At 33.6% G+C, this 22,842-nt stretch overlaps 2 long non-coding RNA genes across 3 annotated transcripts; one reads left to right on the top strand and one right to left on the bottom strand.

Moving 5' to 3' along the window:
- Positions 1 to 7,826: 7,826 nt before the first annotated feature.
- Positions 7,827 to 15,534, bottom strand: LOC135847167 (uncharacterized). Of its 2 annotated transcripts, XR_010559099.1 has the most exons (3): positions 15,393 to 15,534; positions 9,676 to 9,735; positions 7,827 to 9,201 (listed from the first exon to the last, which is right to left on the bottom strand). It is a non-coding gene; the product is annotated as an uncharacterized LOC135847167 (long non-coding RNA). The 2 variants fall into 2 exon arrangements; XR_010559098.1 differs by lacking the exon at positions 15,393 to 15,534 and having other exon boundaries at positions 9,676 to 9,881.
- On the top strand, positions 15,524 to 16,407 carry LOC135847166 (uncharacterized). The gene is made up of 2 exons (XR_010559097.1): positions 15,524 to 15,831; positions 16,033 to 16,407. It is a non-coding gene; the product is annotated as an uncharacterized LOC135847166 (long non-coding RNA).
- Positions 16,408 to 22,842: the final 6,435 nt, after the last annotated feature.

Raw genomic sequence — 22,842 nt, forward strand, 5'->3', positions numbered from 1 at the left:
AACCTATCTCAACTATGTCAAACAGAGAGGAAATAATGCTATGAACGTCCTAAAAAAACTCAGTCATACCAGATGGGGAGCAGATGGGCATTATTACATATTTTTTCAAGCTACCTTCAATCCATTATTGACTACAGATCAATCATCTATAATTCAGCTGCCAAATCAGAACTAGATAACGTTACCTTAATGCCAAATCCGAGCATGTCCATACAAAAAAAGTACAATTCTGCAAATCACTGATAAGGTTTGAATATGCTTGGAAGGGTTTGTTGAGTTCTGATTGAACATCAATCAGCTTTGTGCATCTTCTGTGGTGCACTTTTACTGCACTGAGATGCAAATTTTTCAATTCGGGGCATCCCAGAGTCTTATCAGTGACGCAAAAAGACAATTTTTTTTTGATGGACGTACTTGGATTTGGCATTAAGGTAACAATAAACTAAATTCCACCAGAAATCATGCTCTTTGTCTCTGTATAGGCACTTTCTGCACAAGTCCCATATCAAAACTTATATCAGAACTAGGCACCACCACATTATAAGAAAGAAGAAACTGCCTTGCTCTAAAATACTACATAAAGATCGCCATGAATCCAAGTCACATGAATTACTTCAAGATTTTTCATTCAAGCCTTAAAAAGCAATACTACACCTATAAACCTTTTGGAAACCATACTAGGAAATTGCTAGCCTCTGATAATATTGATCCTGCCAACTTGAATGCTATTAACAGTGCCGTAAATACCGGGGGGGGGGACAAGCCCCCCCCCTCACCCTGAAAGAATGAATACACTTTTTTTGTATAATATCTTGTATCTTGATCTCAACCCTCCCCCCCCAGAAGGGGTGTCGAGTTACGCTACTGGCTATTAAAGAAAGAATTTAGTCATATAAAAACATTATACCTCAAAATCCTATCACCTCATACCGTTCAAGCAGGCGTGAAGAAGTAATTTTAGTCAGGATATGAATTGGCCACACCTCATTTACCCATAGCTCACTCTTCATAGAAAAATTTCTTTAAAATGTCCATGTTGCAGTGTTAACATAACAATTCAACACATATTGGACTCATAACTATATTCTATACAAATCAAATGTTGAAAATATACTGGGAATAGGCTTCAAATATGAAGACTTGAAAGAAGATGATGAAGACCTATACAAAAAATTATTCACTTTCTTGAAAGTTTCCAACCTATATTTAATAATATTTGAAACTTTTTTTTCTTTAATTGTTATTAATTTGTTATGTTTTCCCTTTACTTACCATTGTTATGTATTTCTTATTAGTCTATGTTGGCGATTTTGTTGATTAATTAAAAAATTTAAATCTATGTGTTCCAATGTATGTAATTACTGCAGATGCTAAAAGCCTAGACACCGGGTGTCTTTAAATAATATACCTATTTCAGTTCAGTTACACTTGAAGTTTAAAAATTGAAACACTAGTAAAATTTAAATTCAAAATTTATTAATCGTTTCAAGAATCAATTCTGTATTCACATTTTTTCATTTTATGGAAAAACACCCTCATTATTCCAGTTGCATATTTTTCTCACCCCTGTGGCATCATGATGAAAATATATTTTAGAGTGATAAGAAATCACAAAAGATTTTTGTTTTTCATTTTTCCGATCTTTTATCGATTTTTTTTTTCGATTAAATCTTATTCTCAAAATATTATTTTTTGGTATTTCCACAAGAAAAAAATCCACACAGAAGTTCTTAAACAGTAAGACACTCGAAAAAGACTACAAAAATGCTTGATCTCGATTATTTAACACATTTTTAAATTCCGATTTTAGACAAACCATTCATCAAGCAAGACACTCACTTCGCCTCTCAAATCCCGTTATAATTAAATCTAAATGTACCCAGCCTAAAAAATGTCGACTTATATCCCAATTTTACACTTTCAAAAACCCTCTCATTAATTCCAAACGAGTCAAAAATTAACAAAAACAATTTATTATCAATCTACTCTAATAATAATGATTATGTTTATTACGAGCTTATTCGGTGTTTTTATGCCTGCAGCTCGGTTTAATAGGAAGCACTTTATTAGCATGGAAACGGGCCTATTACAACATAATTCGTTACGATTATTAGCGTTAATTATGTCGACCGACGTACGAATCGTGCCAAAGTGACGTCTCAATTTAGCACTAACTGGCAAAAAAAAGACGCCAATAAACATATTACCTACCTATTAGCTAGTAATACCTCCGCAATAAATTATCCACCAGCAACTTTGTGATGCAACTAGGTATCTTGTACTTGTCCAATGTCCATCAAACATCAAAATGTATCTAATAAAAAAATACGTATAACGGCTAAATTGGAATTTTAAGCTCGCACCGTGAGGTGAGCAGTTGCGGTGATAGTGATGTAATAAAATTTCGAGGTGTTCGCGTTATATACCTATGTAGGTAAGGTATACAAAGATATCACACGTGAAATTCTATTTATGCGCGTTCCGAGTTGGTATAATATTAGCCCCGAACCATTTAGTCTAAACTATCTCTCTAAACTTATCATTTTTTTAAAACTGCATTTATTTTCCAGCTAAACCAGTTTTTATTTTTAGTGAAGCTTTTAAAATTGCATACTAGTTTCATCTTTTTCGAGATTAATTTATTGATTAGGATTCGTTTTATGAGCCGCATTAGAGAGATCTGTTTACTACGCTGCGCTGGACACATTCGGCCAAGTGTTCAACAAAGATAACACTACAAACTAGTAACTCGAGGAATAAAAAGTAATAGATGGTTTCAAATATTAGTTACCGAGTATAGATAATAATGAGCGGATGACTCAATTTGGGAAAAAAATCTCTTGTTATTCGGTAGCGATAACAACGTCCGCTTTCCATCCCAACAGGTGTCTGGACGACAGCGAGATGTTTTACACCTACGGATTTTTTAATAATCGAGTAGGTTCGAACTTCGAAGATGAATATGAATATCTAGGCGATCGTTTCACGATTGTTGCATATGATTTTTTAAGTAGGTATAATTTTCAGGGAAGTGACAAATAGAAAAGGAGAGGTGTTTCACTTACCCAAATATTGAAATTTTGCAACTAAAAAGAAAAAAAAACATGAAAAATTCGAGAAAATTTCAGATGAAACATTTTTTTTTTTCGAAAAAATTATAGGATTGCTTCACTAGGGCATCTTGCTGTAATAGGAGAATTGAGAAAATTTTGGAAAAATTTGAGCTTTCTCTACCTTGCCCTTTTATTCCTCCAAGTTGAGACACATTTAAGTTCTAAATTGATGGAAGGGATTACAATAATACAAATAATCGTGCATTTGTAGAGCTCGCTAAAATTTTATTAGGGCTATTCGGCCATTTCAAAAGTGTATTTCCAAAACTGTGAAATCAAAAACCAGCGCGAGACTTCAGGATGGCTCAACTTCAACATTCGATTTGTGAAGTCAAAAATGTACCTAGAATGCAAATTCTAACATCAGCTCTCCACCTCATTAGATGTAACTTTGAGAAGGTGAGCTCAGATTGGAATTTTCAAAAATTACAGAAATTGAAAAATGAAATTAATCCCCTGAAAGTTTGTATCATGATTTGTTTTTATCACAACTCCAAATTTTTTAAATGGTTCGACTTACTCAGTTTTTTCCAAGAAAAACTAACAAAAAAAAAAAAAAAAAAAAAAAAAAAACTCAAAAGACAAACCGTGTGAAAAAGCGAGACATGAGAATCCTTTAAAAAACTAGCATTTTTGAGATTTTTTAGCAAAAAGCAAGACTTTGAAAAAGTGATAATATGTACTTTTTGGAAGTTTCTGGCAAAAAAGCAGGACTTTTGGAAAGTTCTGGGGAAAAAAGTAAGATTTTCGTCAAAAAGCAAGTCTTTTTTGGTAATTATTGGTAAAAAATTATATATTTCACAATTTTTGTCGAAAAAGCGAGAATTTCTGAAACTTTTTGATTTATTAAAAAAAAACGAAATTTTTGGGCCATTTTGAAAAAAAAGTGAATTTTTTAGAAATTTTGTCAAAAAGCTAGAATTTTTGACAGTTTTTGGCGCAAAGCAGAACTTTTTGATAATTAATGGCAAAAAATGACAATTTTCTGCAATTTTTGTGGAAATATCAGAATGAAGAGATTTCTGGCAACTTTTTGTTTCGGTAAAAAAACGAAACAAACTTGGGTAATTTTTGGAATCATAACGAATTTTTTAAAACAATTTTGCTCCTGCAGTCAATTTTTGACCAAAAGCAAGATTTTTTGAAATTGTTGGGGAAAAAAGTGATACCTACTTTTTTGCAATTTCTGGTAAAAAGTCAGGCTTTTAACTAAATCTTTAGAGGATGTGGTGGTATATATCTGTCAAAAACAGAAGACTTTTTGGTTATCATTGACAAAAAAAAAAAAAATCGGAAAAGGTGATTTGTTCAAGTTTTTGTTTGGTGAAAAAACAGTGACTTTTGGAAAAAAAAATGAAATTTTTTATCAATTGTTTATGTAACAGGCGAGAATTTTTGTCAACTTTGAGTAAAAAGCAAGACCATGACAATATTAACTGTCCAAAAAAATGATACTTTTTTAGAGTTTCAGGCAAAAAAGCCAGAATTTTTCCAAATGAATATTTATTTGTAGTTTGGTGCAATTAAGAGCAACACTTGCTAATTTCTTGAAGAAGAAAAAAAAATACTTTCGGCATAAGTATCTTTGACCAAAGTAAGATCAAAAAAACGCACTAAGAGATTTCAGACGCTGAAGTAGGTATACAAATATCTACACATTTTTCAAGCATTGGAGGAATATAAAAAATTAAATTTGGGTCAGAGATGAAAATAAATTCTTGACTAGATTAAAAAGCTGACATATTCGAAAGTCAAGTCGGCGAGAAGCAGTAATTCTGAGCAATTCTGGAGCCTTCAGTAAATTGTTGTAAATTATGATTCTCACAAAATTTTACACAATCAATCCAGTGATCTAAAATTTGGTTAGTACCACATTTTCAATTTCGCAAATGAACTGGAGACGATTTTGAGTAGTTCTGGAGCTTCCAACACGTTTTTGGAGATCTCAGATTGCTCGCTATCGCCGAAGAAAAGCATCGACAGGACAAATGCGTATCTAAAAAGTATTGTTCTCGTTCATATATCAGCTTGAATTCATTTTAGTGGATTTCGAAGTGTTTTTGGTAAATTGGTATTTCCAAAAAATGGACTGGGAGGCTCCAGAATTGCAACAAATTAACCTGGAATTAATTCTAATCGATTTGGGAGATTGAAAATGGGATACAGGCCATCGTATGCATTTCAGATTTTCAGATGAATTAGATAATTTTTCAATTCACGTTTCTATTTTCAACTTTCAAATCAAAGTTTGACCATGATTGTCGAAGAAAGCAGCAATTTCTCATTTTCGACTTCATAACTCATAAGTTAATCCAAAGCGGAGGGAGGTGTTTTTTTTGTAGGCACCTACCCGGTTACATCTAAATCTTGCGGTTAGAAATCGAATAACCAGAATACAATTCAGAATTCAAAATACCAGAATTTGTCGGCAGAGGTAGAATTAATTAAAAAATTGTTAACAATACATACATATACGACAAGTTGAAAATCGTTATAGCACAGAATGTGTATCAAAGCTTATCTACCTACATAAATGTTAGATGAGTTGAGTATATTTTTTTTTCAAAATGCCTACGACACCAATGTCGAAATTACACAGTTCATCTGTTCACTAATTTATAACCATAGAAAAGAGAAACACTCGTAGTTTTTTTTTTTGTTACCAAACCAATATCCCTACGTCTCATCTGATTAGCAAGCTGATTCTTCAACTCGTAATCATTCATCTATTATCACCTGGAATTTAAAATTCAAAATTATCTCATGTTCGGTGTCGATGAATAAAAAAATCCACCTATAACCGATACGCCTATAACCCCATGATGAGAGGCGAACCGTATACTCTCTAACCACCTACCTATTCTTATTAATATTAATCATCGTATAGACAAGTTAATTTCATCAAACTATTTCAAACGCAACCCAACAACGTGTACATACAAATAGACCATAGGTAGATCCACACAGTGTACATCTACATAGCATAAAACGCAAATCAAAAATCGTGACGATTGCTCCGTTTAATATTCGCATTCGAAACCAGAGTGAATTTTTCAAAGTGATTAATGTATTTTACAAAACTTGTAAAAAAACGTAATTTACGTTCAACCGAGGTCGTAAATCTTACGAGCCGGACTGTCGAAAAAATACAAAAATCATACCGGCCTGTCGTCCAAAAAGAGAAGAGAAAAAAATTAAAACCCAATCGAGAAACGATATGATTTATACACCGCATCGGTTCCGAGATCCGCTCTTTACAATGTTTATACAATGTACTCGTCCACTCACCTTAATGAACTGGTTTCAAAAAAAAAAAAAATATTCGTATCCACATCTTCCATAAGATACCGTCGACGACCTTCTCCTAGAGAAGGTGATTTCCTTAACACGCTTTCAATACACCATAACAATACCGTTATAGATATTCTGCTGGTTTTTTTCCTCATTCTTTACAACCCACCAACAAAAAAACTCATCCGTTTAACAGATGCGCCTTTAAAATTTTCTAAACTGTAAAAGCACTCGTTGAAATTCTAATTACTTTTCCGAATCCGGCAAAGCTCTTTCTCTTTCTCTCTCTCTAATGACTTCTCTTAATATAAAATTAAACGTTAAAACACGCGAAACGTTTTAATTTGCCTTTTTAATGACACTTTATATCGTCATTAATTCCAAATTTTCCAGAAATGCACTTGATCCTACTCGTGTTAATAAATTTTCAAAGCTTGAAACGCTCGAGCTTAAAAATCTCCGAAATTCGTTAACACTCTTGAAAACCAAAACGCGTTCGAACACAAAAATACCACGCCACCTAATGTTATAATGTGTTACAGAGATTTGGAGGTGTTAGTTTTCACACAACCCCATATAGTGATTTAGCCCCCCCCCCACCCCTTTCACTCTGGACCGGCGAAAGTAGAAAATTATCAGCGAAAAAACGACATTTCTACATCCCTTTTCACTTAAACATTACAGATAATATCGTATCGAAAAGTACTTGTGCACGTGGTCCAGCAACCAGCCAAATCATGAGTTGAAATTTGATTTTTATTTCTTGCTCGAGCGTAGTATACTTCAAGTGCAGGCGCTTCTCTATTTCAATATTATAGGCGATGGTTGTACGTAGCCTACGTGCACTTATACAGGAGTAGGTGTAAATGTATCGTAAGCCGAGAACATAAAATGTTGAAATACCTCAACAGTTGGTAGAAAATATTAAATTTTTATTGTGTATGCCTCGTGCACTTCATTTGTTTCTTTTATGCCTTCGAAAAATGTGTTTGAAGAGGCAGAAATGGTAAAAAAAAAGCCTATATCTCATTTTGTCTTAAAGAAAAAAATTCCAGCCTTGAACAGTAAATTTTAAAAAATTATTCAAGAAAAAAAATGAGGGTTGAATTTGGTCTGAAATTTGAAAAAAAAACTAATGTTATACCTTGAAATAAGGTAGTTACATACATACAACATTATCGTGGACGAGATTAGTGGAAGCGCTCACTAGGAGAACTTTTGCCTTAAAAATATAAAATAAAGCTCCAATTGGCAGCATAATATCTTATTAATTGAAAGTTTTCAAAAACATTCAAGAAATGAGGGAAAATTGAAAAATCATATTTTATTTTACAGAGTTGAGGTTTTCTCAACAGTATTGAGCAATTAAAGAAAGGACTATTAAGCAGTATACTAATTTTAAAAGGTAAAGGAACAACAATAATGAAAAAAAAATATATATTAAAAATACAAAAATTGAAAAAGGAATGCAAAATATGAAAATAAAGTTGAATAAAGCTGGGAAAAAATTTGAATTCGCCAACCGCCCCCCTCCATTCTTATCTCCTACCCATCAACCATTTGAGGGCGATTGGTGAGCCCATTTGGAAGTGGATCGAAATTGATATTTTGAGCTATTGACCTTGTTGACGATGATTTCCAAATGGGCTCACCAAATACTCCTTCTCTTAAATAGGCAAAGTATTTCTGACTTCTGACGAGCCATATTGCAGGAAAATTTATGATGTCGCCCTCATCCAAACACTTTCTTTTTTGATCCACTTAATAATGAGATATCAATTTGACACTGAAAGTATAAAATTGCTGTACATTGATTAAAAAAATAATCACAAATGCCCATCGAAGAACACAAGATAAAAACATGCTTATAAAGGAACCTTTTGAACTCTCTCTTCAATTTGAACGAAACCAAACTAGATTATAGAAAGAGCATTTCCTAGAATCCCCGTAACCAAAATTTCAAGTGCTCGAGTACATTTTTGGATTTTTTTGCGAGTTTTTGAAGATTTAAAAAATTATAAAAAGCTGTTTTAAGAGCGATTTTTAAACTTTTCCACGAAATAGAAACTTTTTCGAGCACAGCGAATCAACGCGAATAATTTCTTCAACTCCTCACATCAAAATTTACCTGCATTTTCGGCCTTTTGGGTCATTCTGGAGCCTTCAGCCAGCAATTTACTTCGGAAAGGCCAAAAGTGAACTTTAGCACTCATAACTTTGATCTGTGCTTTTTGAGCACGACTATTTTAGGTGGTTACCGCGAAAAATCCCAGAAAAGCTAGTTCAAAAGAGAATTTTTAATAATATTAAATTACAGAAAAAAATGTTAATTTTCTTGATTTCATTACTTTGTCTGCGGGAACCAAATCAGTACCTACGCCATATTTGAAGATGAGTCTAAAGCATTATAATATTTTCAGCCTATTCTGATACTAGATAGGCTACAATATTGTTATGGTGGCTTTCTTTTCTAATCGAACTTCCACCATTCTGTCGGCCTTTTCTGCTTTGGCGATGGTTTTAAAGGTATTGCATAAGGCGTCGGAATCGAAGTTGGTAGTTCTGTTGTTATAGGGCGCGGAGCTGGTGGTGCTGGTGCTTTAGGTTTCCACAAGTGCCAGCGCGGGAGTAGTGGAGGTGGTGGTATTGGTGGAAGCACAAATCGCAGCTTTGGAAGTCGCAGTGGTAGTGCTCGAAAAGGAAATGCTGGAAAAGGAAATGCTTGTAATACATGGATCCAAGCTCGAACATCGATCAGAATTATCATCATGAAAAATACACATATCTGGATGCGGATCTATAGAATGATGATGAGACAAGATTAATCACTTTGTCAAACTACTGAATTTGCTCGGTTACTAAAAGACTAATTTCATTGACCAACACCCCACTCGCAGATCTAAATTCGAGTATATACATAAGTTAATTTTATTTATTTAAGAAGCTAGAGCTTTTCATATAAAAATAGGAATGTAAGGAGGGTTTGGTCAAAAAATTTCTTTTCAACTTGGTGTAAACGAAAGATCAAACACCTTTTTTGAAGAATTGCTCACAATAACGTACAAAAATGAAAAAATAGTTTTTACGTAAACATTTCATTTTTGAAAATGGTGATTTTTTGTGTGGTTAGATACCTAGTTGAATTTTGTACACTCAGTTCTATAATTCATTATTTTCCGAACTTTGATTTTTTTCCTCCATTTTTCATCATGTTCATGTCCAACATTCTTGGACACTTCGTGGGTTGTTAGATTTAATAAAATGTACTTACACATTTCATTTTTATGTCATGCAAGAGTGAAAGACTGCGGATGAACCAAATTTACAGCAGCTAACAAAAAATATGCTCAATTATTCTTCTACATAGGCAATCATAAACACTAGATTAATCAATAAGTAAGTGAAATTTCAAAATACTACATTGAAGTTCAAATCGTTTAGATATGTGATTATCGCGAATATAAAAAGTGTACGCCAAAGTACCTAGATATGATTAGAAAAAACGTTAAAGATTAACAGACGTAATAATCGAGTAATATTTTTCTTTTCTGTACCACAATGTACATATGTACGTGTCATATTTCATACACCCAATGTCACTAAAAAGGGTTTACAGGATAGAGAATTGATAAATTGGCGGAGAAATCATAAAAAATGGTTTGAAGTAGGTACTAAAAAATCAGGTAAGTAGACAGCTGGGCACCTAAAAAAAAATCATCAAAAGAAAAATTATTGGAATTTTTAATCTCTCGTATCGATTATTCACAGTAAATTACCAGTAATTTACCAAAAGTTACTACTGGAGTAATTTACGAAAAATTACCAACAAAAATTACCGGTAACTCACCAAAAATCAACAACAATTTTTCAGAACTTACCAGCAATTTACCAAAAATTACCAGTAATTGACCAGAAATTACCAGTACCTAATTGACCAGAAATTACCAGTAATTTACCAGAAATTACAAATAATTCACCAGAAGCTATCAGTAATTTACCAAAAATTTCCAGTAATTTACCAGAACTACCAGTAATTTACCAAAAATTACCAGTAATTTACCAAAAATTACCGGTAATTTACCAAAAATTACCAGTGATTTACCAGAAATTACCAGTAATTTACCAGAAATTACCAAAAATTACCAGTAATTTACCAAAAAATTGCCAGTTATTTAACAGAAATTACCACTATTTTACCAAAAAATTACCAGTATTTACCTAACCAAAAAAAATCACCAGTAATTTACCAAAAAATGACCAGTTATTCACCAGAAATAAAATTACCAATAATTTACCAGAAATGACTGATGAATGATAATGTACTAAGAATTATCAGTAATTCTCCAGATATTACTAGTGATTTTCCGAATTTCAGTTTTTCAAAAGTCTGACAAAATGTTAGACAGTAATTTTAGAGAATTTGGTTTCTTTGACATAGAATTAGCAATTAATTAAATTTTTTTCCAAGTTTTGGAACGTTGGACTTGATATTTAAAGGTCTGCTTCAGAGTACCCAACTCAAAATGTTGGAAATTACGAAATTAGTCATTCATTTTCCGAACTTTCTAAATGCTTGCCATAACGTTAAGAATTTCTCACCATTTTCTTCCTTATCCATATCAAAAAAATCCGAAAAAACTGATCTCACTTCAAGTTCTTTATATCAAAACGAAATTTCAGGTGTGTCAGTTCAGAAGTGAATTTCTCGCTGAACACGAATCTAAAATCTACATAATTATAAATGGAGTGAAAATTGAAGCAATTTGACTTTACGATGAAAAACACTCTGAATGAAAAAGAATGTCCTACGGGTCTGAAAATTCTGAAGAAACGCGATTTTTGTATTCTTCAGGCTCAGGCAGGTATGTTTCAAAACTCAAGAAGGTCTGAAAATGGTCTTAAAGATGAGAAATACATACGTTCACATCAAGTAAAAACATATTTTTTTTAAATAAAATTTTTGAGCAGATTTTTTACTCTTTTTATTATTTGACCTATCAGATTTCAACTTGGCACGCCTTTTTGCTGGGAAAGTAAAAAAATACTTAATTAAATCCCTCTCTTCTCCTTCTACCCGCCATTACAAAAAGTACGAAAATCTTCATTTCAAAATAGGTAGGTACCTCTCCTCTACCTAAGTACAATATACGTCTGAAAAGTTGAATCCAACTCCTATTTCACTATTATATTTTCTTATTAGCTTACCGAAGAAAGAAAGCTTTTATTTCGGGTGAGAATATTATTCAACACGCTGTCAAATACTAACACGTGATCCCATTTATATTCTTTCTCTTTTCGCACTCTTATACATATTTCCATCCCCAAGAGACTGATTACATGGTTTTTGCAGCGAAATCGCAGACTTTGGTCTGCGTAGACTTGATATACAGTACCATATTCTTCGCTGCCTTTGGCTGAATTATAATAAAAATAAAAAGAAATCTCCCTAATTTTTCAATACCAAGACTGACGTGTATGCGATATAAGGGTGCATTTTTATGTATTTTGATATTTACTTATATAGTACGTTGGCAGGGTTGGCACCCTCATTGAAACTCGCGTAATTTCGGTTCACGAAAATGAAGTGAAAACTATTCGAAAAGTTGGTAAGCGTGGTTATCAAATACGGTAAATTTTAACCAAACCCGTTGAAATGTAATTACGTGTGATGATACAGACCGCAAACATCCTTCTTGTATACTATCGTTATACGTATACCGAGTACGCGTATAAAGTACTATACGAAATATAGCGTGTGTTTTAATGAAAACACATTAATATTGGGGCCTTTCGAATGATTGATTGTTATTTTAACGATTATCAATGGTAAACAATAGAGTCATTTTTTACATCGTGTTAAAAAATCTTTCTAATTAACTGGATGTGCGCGCTCCGTGTACACATGCAGTAGGTGATTTTTAATTTAGTATTAAAAAAATTCCAATTACAATATCTCGTCTATTTGACCTGTTGAAAAGAGTAATATTTTCACCATGCTATACTATGCTAGGCGGCAGCGTAAAAAATTTTACTTTTATGCGAACCTCGCATGAATTATAATTACATATTTTTACAGCATTCGCAGCGTGACGAGATTAGTCGTAGGTAGTCGAATGGTACGTGGGAGTTGTATGTTTTTTCAATCTGTCGAAATAACTCTTCATTATACCTGATAAGTTGCACGTATGAATCAAAAACGTTCTCCACGATTTTTTTTTTCTCGTCTGTTTCAAACGTCCATCAGAGACGAGTGGAGAGAGAATTCGCGTTTTGAAAAGATTTTTGAGGTTTGGAAACAAAGTACAATCTGAGCAAATAAAGGTTTGAAAAATTTTTCTATACAGTTGAAAAGCATTGACAGGAGGGTTGAACTTGACCTTGATGAGGTCGTCTTGATTAATTCATCTTACAAGGGAACCTCTTGAGGTGCCACACACCGATTTGAAAGGGAGCGTGATTTTTGGAAAGGGCATAGTCTAAAACTCCCAAAACCAAATTTTCAGCTGCCCAAGTTCATTTTTCAATTTTTGGCGAATTTTTAAAAATTCAAAATTGACTGTTTTTGGCGATTTTATGTTTTTTTTTTTTAAGTACGTACTTTAATAATAAAAATGGTCAAAATAAGTCACAAAATTAATATTAATTGCCCAAATCCAAATTTCACCATTTCCAGCCATTCTGGAACCTCCAGCGCGATTTTTCAATTTCTCCAGAATTTTGAATTTGCTCCAGAAGGGGTGAATATGAAGTTGGGCAGCTAAAAATCGAGTTGTACATTACACTCGACCTGTTTAACGAGTTTATCGACATTTGAGCTGATTTTGAGAGTGACACCTCAAAAGTGGCTTTTTGACCAGCTTTTTTCAAATTAAAAAATCCAAAAAATCAAAAGTTTCCCGTTTGTGTACAAATTTTTGAAATTCGCGCGAATCGCTGTATTTTGTCCAAAACTAACCCCCCAAATCTAAATTTAACAATTTCCAGCCATTCTGGAGCCTCCAGCGCGATTTTTCAATTTCTCCAGAATTTTGAATTTGCTCCAGAAGGCGTGAATATGCAGCTGGGCAGCTAAAAATCGAGTTGTGTATTATACTCGACCTGTTCAACGAGTTTACTTACATTTGAGCCGATTTTGAGAGTGACACCTCAAGAGTGGTTTTTTGACCAGCTTTTTTCAAAATTAAAAAAATCTAAAAAATCAAAAAATAACCGTTTGTGAGGAAATTTTTGAAATTTCCGCGAATCGCTGTATTTCTTTAAGAACTAACCTCCGGAGCGCAAATTCTACCATTTTCAGCCGTTTTGGAGCGAGAGTGACACCTCAAAAAACCACTCTTGAGGTGTCACTCTCAAAATCAGCTCAAATGTGGATAAACTCGTTAAACAGGTCGAGTGTAATACACAACTCGATTTTTAGCTGCCCAACTTCATATTCACGCCTTCTGGAGCAAATTCAAAATTCTGGAGAAACTGAAAAATCGCGCTGGAGGCTCCAGAATGGTTGGAAATGGTGAAATTTAGATTTGGGTAATTAATATCAGTTTTGGGACTTATTTTCACCATTTTTATTGATACTACGTACTTTAAAAAAAAAAAAAACATAAATCGCCATAAACAGTCAATTTTAAATTTTTAAAAATTCGCCAAAAATCGAAAAAATTAATGAACTTGGGCAGCTGAAAATTTGGTTTTGGGGGTTTTAGACTATGCTCTTTTCAAAAATCGCGGTCCCGTTAAAATCGGAGTGTGACACCTCAAGAGGTTCCCTTGTTATAAGAGGATCAAAAAGTTGAATTTACTTCATATTTTCAAAAATTCACCAAAATATTGAAAAATCAACTTCGACAGTTTGAAATTTTTAGGTTCTGAAATGAGGAGGAAAAGTTCTTTTAGTAAGCCAAATTTTAGTTGAATTAAAGAGGGCGGATGTTGAAGGTTCCTAATCACCTACAGGTCAATTATAGAAGAACACCTAGTTCAATTTTTCAACATTTTTGGATGAAATTGTTTAAAAGTAGGACTTGAGTAGGACTAAAAGGACTCATAGGCAAAAAGTAAGACTTTGGTAGGACTATTATTAATAGAACCTGTTGGACACCTTGATATATATTTTTTTCCAGAATTTTTTACACCGCACGATTTTTCTCGTCTAAAAAAGTCAATTTTGGTTGAAATTTTTTCCCTCGCAATATATGTATCATCTTAGACGCCGAACTACACCATCAACCTGAATTTGACCTAAATTTGTCAATTTTTCCATGTTTTATAACTTTTTTGTTTGAAAAATTGAATTGCACCATATTGAGAATCCCTGACATCCTTTCCGAGTGACTTATGCGACTAAAATTCATGTCTTATAGACTGATATGAATTCGAAATACTCATCTTTGCTATAAGAGGGCATGTTGACGTATTCCCTCCTCCCCCTAAATTTATTCAACTCTTAACTCAATGTGATTCTGTTCACCCCCCCCCTCTGAGAAAATGATAAAAATAAAAATAAAATTGAAAAGATGGAAAACATCAAAAGATTCAAAGTTACCTAGTATTTTTTCAACCAACCCTTGCTTTACTCCATTGAAACATGCCCCACAAAATATATATATATATGTATTTTCATTGTAAGTATGCCAGAGTGGATCAGAAAAACATTCGACTCACTGGGACACCTGTGAATGGCGGGGGGGGGGGAGGTGAGCCATACAACCACCAAGGAGCTACTTATCACCAGTTTAGAAAAAATTCGTTTATTTACATTCCTAGATGTAGGTACTAGGTACCATTGATTATTCAGAATATCTGATGACCCCCCCCCCCCCACACACGATTCTCAATGTACATACTTTCTATAACACTTCTACTTGTTATTGATTTTTCTCTAAAAAGCGGGTTAGGTTCCTTTAAAATTTACAGAACTAATGACAAATAAATTAAATAAAATAAACAGTATAAAATGATAAGTGTTGCAATGGCGCATACAGTATTTACCGTCGATCCTATCGAGAATTTGATCTATAAGTTCATCGGATATGTTCTGAGAGAAAGAGAAGCGGCATACAATGTACAGAGAGGAAAAATTTTAAAAACATTTCTTTGAACTGAAATATACTTACTTAAATCTAGAGTGGTACATTCATGATTTCTCAAATCATATGTACCTATACTCGTACCAATAAGTAAGTATGTAACTTTCAATACATTTTTTCAGAGTTCATCGCATACTTATCTAGATGATTTGAACTTTGATGATTAATATTGCTTCACTATCATTCTCGATAACATATTTGCAAGATAGGTACCTAATTCATTATTCTGTGATTTTCACTTATTGATTAATGTTAATAACCGAGAGTATTTTTTGTCATCTACTTCGAGTGTGTTTCAACTGCTATCTCTCCCTTCTTCCCTCGAAACGAAAATGAAATTTGTACGTATCAAAATATGCAATAAGAATTTTATTTACTTTAATCGAATGAAAAGCTGTACGGCTTTAAATAAAAGTACGAGAACATTTTGATTTAAGAGTTTTAGGCTTTGAAATTCGGCGCTTTTGTTGCTATTATTATTTCCTAAATTATGTATTATTTTAACAAAATGAATAATCACATGTTTCATGATCATTTTACAGATCCACTTATGTATATTTTTCATGATTATGATGATTGCCTGTGTCAAAGCTCAGATGCGACCAGTTCCTTATCGAAAACCTCCGCCACCGCCGCCGCCTCCACGAAGGCAAACAGACCCAATTCCGAGACGAACACAAGCAACTATACCATCATAGGAATATGTGTCTATCAACAATATTTTACGATACTTGATAATTATTCGTATATTTTAATTTTTCATAATACGCAGGGATGAAGCGAAGCTGGGGCTAAGGGAGCGAGCTCCCCCCCCCCTCCAGCACTAAGAGAACTTATGTTCTTTTTTAACCCTCGAAGTCGTTGATTATTCGGCATGAAAATTTTTTAAATGCACTAAATATAATTTTTTGTTGATGCTTAGGAATTTTTAGATGATCCAGTCGAGAATTTTGAAATTTCTGCACCTCCCCCCGGAATAACAAATGCCATGTGTTTTTTTTTTCAAGTTTTGTTTAGACCCTAAAATTAGCATTATCTTCACAATCCAGTTGAAAATTTTAATTGGAATCGCCAAGGAAGTTGTATAATACGAGGCTAAAAAATTGAACTTGAGAAATATTCCATCCATTTTGTACTCGTACTTAATTCTTTCTTCGTATAAAGAAAAAGTTCAGCCAATTCTTCGCAACTTTATGTCCTTTTTTCATTCAAGTATCAGAAAAAATAAAACAAAACCCCCAGATAAAAATTTGCAAATTTTTTGCCATTTTTCTTTTTTTTTGTTGAAATTATGATATGTTGAATAAAATTTAATGTTTACAACTTCATTTCTATTTTGATGCTTTATTAAATATTTGTGGTTCGAATAAAACATTAAAACATTTTCAATGTGAATGTGAAAAAATTTAAACGCAACAATTGATGATTCTTTTGCCTCAGGTTTCTTGTAAAATAATATCGCATATCACATTTGAAGAAATTTCACTGCAGCAGACTCGGTAAAATAATAGATACATTTTTACCACAGCGTTTTTTTCTCTCTCCCAAGATCGTAAATCTTAGCTTAGTTTTCCGGCACTAAGAGAACAATGTTGCGAAATCCAAAGAGGAAATTACAGACAGCGGTGGCGAAGTGTTTTAATTATTATTGCTAATGGATCTTTTTAAGCGTTCGTTGTCTTGGGATACTTAGACGGGAAACATAATGGAGTGAAAACGCTGCTCAAAATCGACGCTGAGATTTTCAGGGGGTGCGTAAAATTGCGACGTGAAAACCCAGTTGACATTTCGGATTACGCGAATAAATAAACAGTAGAATTTTTAACTACTTTTTTTCCTCCTATAAGCTCAGCTAGCCCTGACAGAAAATTAAGATAACCTGGACAGAAACGCTGATGATTTGGTTGTTATCATTTTGAAGTGATTTTTAAGAGCAATTCGCGTCTTCGATAGGTTGAAAAAAAAGGCGAAAATGTTTTCAAATTTGCGAGGTAATTTTCAAGTGGTATGGAAAAAAAGGTCGACACTGAATCTTATATACTTATGGTGTTTTCGTGGTGAGAAGATGATAAAATTAATTGGTCGGATTGGATTTCAAGAAGCACGATGAAAATGTTCGACTGCGTATAGATATGTCACGAGTTGGCTGGCGGATATACTCGGTAAGTGGATATAGCAACTATAAAATTATAACGACTTAGTTACCGTTGAAATTTACATTAAGAGATGGAGAACCATCACGCGGATGAATTAAATTATTAACTCTCAACTACAGAAAATCATCGCGCTAAGCAGAAAGCCAGCGGAAAAAATATTTCAGTATTTCGTGCACGCTGGAAAAAAAGGCACGTTTTGAAGAGTGAAGATTATAAAAGCATGGAAAAATTTCGTCTAGCCAGATTTCGTAGGTACCTACCTATCTACCTAGACTGACCCAAAAATCTCCGATTCCGATTTGTCGTCGTGAATCATCGCAGCGTAAATAAAAGATTACTGGTTATCAGAAAAATCACATTTTCGACGACGCTTAAGCCGCTAATTGCCATTCTGTGTTAGTCGAAAGGATTAAAGACAATAATACACAACGAGAGTGAAATAAAAAAAAAAAAAGATACCAATGGCGAGCGTCGTTCGATTGCGGCTTAAAAATATAATTGTGTTCTCAGCACGACAACCAGTTTTACGTATTATCGCTGAGGGCTACTTAATAGAAAATGATAATATAATCAAAATAAAAACTAGGAACTGGTTTTCTCAGAGTTTTGACATGTTAATTAACTCGAAAGCGTTCTTTTTGAAACAGCCTCCCGTCGAATTTTACGCCTTTAATTTTCGGCTTCCAGGGTGTCTGACTAAATAGTTCGGTCGTCGCGGTATGTAAACCACAATGAAGAGTGCGAGAGGAATTTATTGTTGTTAATTCGATATACGCGTCAATGATATCTATAATTAGGTTCCGAATTCCTAGAACCTTCATTTAACCAGATAACCAGATACATAAATGTGTATGTTTTTTACGCCTCTTCCGCCCGTACCATACAAATTTTTTTTACGAGTAAAATCCAACTTCATTCATATTTTTTCTCGATCATGATCATGGCGCAATCAGTGTTGCCAACTATCAAAAATCACCTCCTCGCGTAGCAGAAATGTTCTATAATTCATCATCTTATGGTAAGAATACCTTAGAGAAACGCATGAAAAAATGTCATAAATTTTGTCACGAAAAGTAAGTATGTAGGTATGTATTTTTTTCAAACCCTGGAGCAAAGTTACAACTCTATCATTCTTCCCCGCAATTTTACTTTTATTGCACCCCCCCCCCCCCGTCGATCCTCTGGGACAACTTTTTCCTTGAAGGGAGAGTCCTAAGGAACATTTCTAGCCCTTGTACTTAGAAAAAAAGTGGCCCTACTTACAAAATGGCGGCCATTATGATTGACAAGTCAGCGGAAATCGCAGATTTTGCATTCCAACATAGGACTTGCACAAAATTTTTCAAACCGTACAAAAGTAGATCGAAAGATCAGGCAAAACTTCATCACCTGTAAAAATTTCAAGTGCTAAAGTACGTTTTTCGATTTTTGGTGAATTTTTGAAAATCAAATTTAGGCCAAAAATGAGGGAGAAAATCAAAATTTTACCAAATTGACCAAGAAAGCTGAAATTTAAGATACACCCTATTTTCGACATGCCAAATCGATTGGAAACTGTTTCAAACCGTTTTGAGCAGTTCTGGAGCTTCCAGAAGATTTCTGAAACTCGAAATTCTCATCAAAATTTCATCAAATGGAGTTGGATAGTCGAAATTTACTCTGAAAACTAATTTCAATATGCTACGAAGTCACTGCAGGGGGATTTCAAGTCGTTTTGGAGCCCCCAGCGACTTTTTGAAAGGTCGTATGGCGTTTTTTGGAAAATTGAAATTTCCAAAAAGTAGCTGGAAACTTCAAAAACATTTGAAACCACGACGTAGTCGACTTCATATCGTATTAAAATTAGTTTGCAAAGTATCTACTAGAGGCTCCAGTGATTTTCAAAAGTCGCTGGAGGCTGCAAGATGACTTGAACTCACCAGAAGTCGTCTTCAGAGGGTGTTAAAATTGGAGTGTAGAGTAAATTTCAGTTTTCCATCTCCATCTGATGAAATTTTGTAAAAATTTAAAGTTTTAAAAATCTGCTAGCAGCTCCAGGAATTTTCAAAAAGTAGATAGAGGCTCCAAAACGACTTGGAATTCACTTGCAGTACTTCGCAGCGCATTGAAATTAAATTGCAGAATAAATTTCAGCTTTCCAACTCCATTTTGATGAAATTTTGTGGGAATTTCGAGTTTCAAAATTCTGCTGGAGGCTCCAGAACTGCTCAAAACAGTATGAAACAGTTTCCAATCGATTTGTCAGGTGGAAAATAGGGTATACCTATCCCAAATTTCAGCTTTCTTGGTCAATTTGGTAAAATTTTGATTTTCTTCCTCATTCTTGGCATAAATGGGGGGGGGGGTGCAATAAATCCTGAAGCGGGCTTCCCGACTAGAAGGAGTTCGGTATACAATTTAACCCGTAACCCCAAAATTATCAATGAAAAATATCAAATTTGAAAATTCGAAATCTTACAAGTTATCAAATAATAATTTGCCAAAAAATTGGGCTATTTAACAACTTTTTGGCAAAAAATGGGACGTTTTGGTGCTTTTTGGTTAAAATCTCAACTTTCAAGTACTTAGTCAATTTTTTTGTGTAAAAAGTTGACTTTTCTATCAATTTTTCAATAAAAGAGAGATGTTTTGTGAATTTTTTGCAAAAAGCAAAACTTTCACGATTTTAGCAAAACGCAAAACTTTTACAATTTCAACGAAAAGCAAGACTTTTTGGCAATTATGGGCAAAAAAGTGATAATTATATCATTTTTTGCAACTTTCGTCAAAAAAACTGTGTTTTTTTCATTTTTGACAATTTTTGACGATTCCTGCCAAAAAAGTGAGACTTCTTGGAATTTTTTTAGAAAACCACAATTTTTTACAATTTTTTGAAAGATACGAGGCGTTTTGGCAACTAAGTAGGGCCGAGATTTGGAAAAATGAGATTTTCGAAAATTAAAGAAAAATTAATTTTAGCAACTATAATTTCTAAAAAAAAAAATAATAAATAACCAGACGTTACTTAAAGTTTAAAAAGTAACCGAGTAGGAGTTCTAGTAAGGCCGTCGACACTCAAACTCTTTCAGTCAAACGACAAAACAAGCTCAAAAACCGAATTTGAGCGAATTTTGTCGAATGCCTTCAACCGAAATAACCTTATAACTAATTCGGTAAAAAGAAATTGAAAATAAGACGAAGAAAAAGAAGATGAAGAAGAAAATCAGACTTTCGAAAAATCGATGAAAATTGATTTCAGGGTCAGAGAAATTAATTTTTGGAGCGTTCACATCTCCAATCCTGGAATTATGATGGACTGTACTGTATAAGCCTTATTTTTCCTTTGTTCTAAAGAAAATCATGGTAAAAACTAAGAAGAGCTAAAAACATAAGAAAGAAGAAGTCAGTTTTTATTACTTACCTATCAATTCGTTTTTATCAAGCTTTCTGCTATATCTGTAACAAAAAAAAATCCATACAAATTGTTATTGAAGTACCAAATACAAATATGAGCAAACAACAAATAGACTACCTTAAATAAACGTTTTAAAATTAATTTTTTAATCGACATGACGAGTGTTTAGAAATGAAACACGACTCGAAATAAAATCTTTTTTGAGCACACATCAAAACTTAAGCTTCAGGAATCTAAAGTAAACTAATACCTAGGTAGAGGTACTGAAAAATCAAAGACATTTCTGTAGCTTACATGAGAGAAAAGTCCTTCAAATACATTGAGCGACTTTTATTAAATACCATCTCAATTTTAATGAAATATTCCAAGATACCTTCTTCTTTGTAAAGGTGCAGTAACTATAATGTTACACAAAAGTAAATAAATGTGCAAAGTACCAACCGATATCGTGTAGCTAACGTCTTGCACGTCACGTCGATTTCACCCGAGTCATTTCTGATTTGCAATTTACATTTGAGAATTATTACTTAACGTTGGTAAAGGTGGAAAAATTTAAAAGCTTTTTGAGGCGATGGGCGCTAAGTATTTTTTTTATATAAATTAGAAAGTATTTTCAATGGCGATGGCGTACCTATTCCATAGTTGCGGTATTGCTTCGTAATTCAAGAAATGTTTCTCTTTGTGTGCGACGAGGAAGAAATCTCAGAAATGGAAATATCAACAAAGAAACATTTTCAATTTCAATAGATGGGATCTCTAGGATTTTACTCGAAGTTTAGTAATATTATGCAGTGCATAAATCAAATTGCAAACTTGTAACTTGGCACGGTGGACTGAAAAATATTTTTGATTGAAAATTGAGTGGTAGGGATGGAAATTAGCAGACACTTGCATTATGGCATCATTAGACGATTTTTTACTTTCATATGTATTAATACAGGATTGATCAACCATCATTTCAACATTCCCACAAAATTGTATGAATCCATAGGTAATAATTCAGGGGCATAATTTCTTCAATTTTTGCACTAAAGCTATAAAACTATTCGGGTGCTTTAAAAAGTTAGTTATAGAAGCCTTTATTTTCAAACCCAAAATTGAAGCAGACTGCAACCAAGATCAATAATTCAAACAAAATATGTTACTGTCTTCTTCACACAACGCAAGACACCCTCTCACCTTAGATTTATAAGATATTCAGCAATATTAACATCGATTTGAGCATTTTACCGGCATATCGACAGCCTCAAAAATATTCCAAACGCGTACAACTATTTACCGCAAGCTGTTACAGGGAAATATTTTCAAAGCTATAGGCAGCTAACGTAAGCTGTATATGGCGAAGTACGTAGGTATTTGCTCGCATAGTTCATATACCCAGCAAAGTGACATGACGTAACAGGCGCCATTGACAAGAATCGGCATTTTTGTTTATGAAATTTTGGCTGATAATTACACGGGGTGTATGGAATAGCCTTAGTTGTCTTATCTTTAAACAATTTCCAACCTCAAATTCTCATCAAGTCCCACTAAGCAGTTTACTTCGCTATACATGGCGGTTACGTGATTTAGTATGGCAAGTTAAACACGCCGGTATGCGAAACTTGCGGTTCGGAATTTGGTACGCCGCTAACGTTCACCCGAATATTCATCATTCGGGTTAAATATGGCTCTGCAGCTACGTCCCCTTTTGACATCCACCGTCAGTGCTATTGCTATTATACACTATACTGTACGTTTAAATAAACATACACCTAAAACCAATCTTACAAAGCGAATTTCTCAAAAGCCTTTCGTCTCGA

Source organism: Planococcus citri, chromosome 5 (assembly GCF_950023065.1).
Source record: "Planococcus citri chromosome 5, ihPlaCitr1.1, whole genome shotgun sequence".
Taxonomy (NCBI): Eukaryota; Metazoa; Arthropoda; class Insecta; order Hemiptera; family Pseudococcidae; genus Planococcus; species Planococcus citri.